This window comes from Austrofundulus limnaeus, unplaced genomic scaffold, assembly GCF_001266775.1.
Source record: "Austrofundulus limnaeus strain Quisiro unplaced genomic scaffold, Austrofundulus_limnaeus-1.0 Scaffold2896, whole genome shotgun sequence".
Taxonomy (NCBI): Eukaryota; Metazoa; Chordata; class Actinopteri; order Cyprinodontiformes; family Rivulidae; genus Austrofundulus; species Austrofundulus limnaeus.
In genome coordinates this window covers 2,644-4,275 of record NW_013955298.1, presented here as the reverse complement: position 1 = coordinate 4,275, position 1,632 = coordinate 2,644, and positions in this window count along the sequence as shown.

The following is a 1,632-nucleotide window of genomic DNA, read 5'->3' as shown; positions in this document are numbered from 1 at the left end:
GTATTATACTTTATTGATTGTTTTATTTCACAGGGACATTCATGTATTTGATGGAAAATGTATTAATACTTTATTAATTATGATTTATTTATTTAACTTTGAATAAAACAGTTTTATGATTATAAAACATGTTTAAAAAGTCCAGTTTGTCAGATTAGATTATTAATCTGTCAGGAAATAAGACCAGCAGCTGGTTCTGGTCTGAACTGGTCAAAGCTGAAACTAACTGGTTCTGATGGATCCATGAAGCAGACTGAAGCTTCCAGAACATCAGCTGGAGGTCTGACTGCTTCAGACCTGAGACCCGTGGACCTCAGAGACCCGGGTGGAGCTGCTGGACTCAGGTCTTACCTTGACCCCCTGAACGAGGCCGTTCATCAGGAAGGTGTGCTGAGGGAAGGTCTCATGAAGAACCTGGAACAGAACAGGTCCAGCATCAGCTCACAGACTGTAATCTAAACCAGACCGGTCCACAGACCTGGACCTGTCACAGACCTGGACCTGTCACAGACCTGGACCTGTCACAGATCTGGACCTGTCACAGACCTGGACCTGCCTCAGATCTGGACCTGTCACAGACCTGGACCTGTCACAGACCTGGACCTGCCTCAGATCTGGACCTGTCACAGATCTGGACCTGTCACAGACCTGGACCTGCCTCAGATCTGGACCTGTCACAGATCTGGACCTGTCACAGATCTGGACCTGTCACAGATCTGGACCTGTCACAGTTTGAGCGCTGTGGGACAAACAGGTGCACTGGATCAGACAGGTAAAAGGGGGCGGAGCCTATCAGACATTAAAACCATACAGGAGGATCTTAAAGAGGAATCTGAAGTTAAAACCAGACGAGCTCAGACCAGAGGAGGCAGCATTTAATCCTGACTGTTTAACCAAGAATAAACATGGATTATTAAATACTAATGATTAATCTGTAATCATTAGTATTTATTAATCAGGACATCATCTGATGAAATTATAAACAAAGACTCAAACTGTTAAAAGTCATCTGATAAACAAGAAGCAGCCGTTCTACACATGCATGCTCACAGTGCTCTACACGTGCACGCTCACCGTGCTCTACACGTGCACGCTCACGGTGCTCTACACGTGCACGCTCACAGACACAGAGCTCTGTTTAACCCAGTTTAAAGGAGGGACCTGGTGGAACACAGGCTGTTCTGAGCTCAACAAAGCCGGACTTCATCTCTGATCCTGGTTTAACAAAACCTGAAGCTTCACTGAGACCAACTCATGTTTTATTATTAAAACTGATGTTCTGCTCTGTTCACGTCTACACAAACACACTTCTACACAAACACACTTCTACACAAACACACGTCTACACAAACACACGTCTACACAAACACACGTCTACACAAACACACGTCTACACAAACACACGTCTACACAAACACACGTCTACACAAACACACTTCTACACAAACACACTTCTACACAAACACACTTCAACACAAACACACTTCAACACAAACACACTTCTACACAAACACACTTCAACACAAACACACTTCTACACAAACACACTTCTACACAAACACACTTCTACACAAACACACTTCTACACAAACACACTTCTACACAAACACACTTCTACACAAACACAGTTTT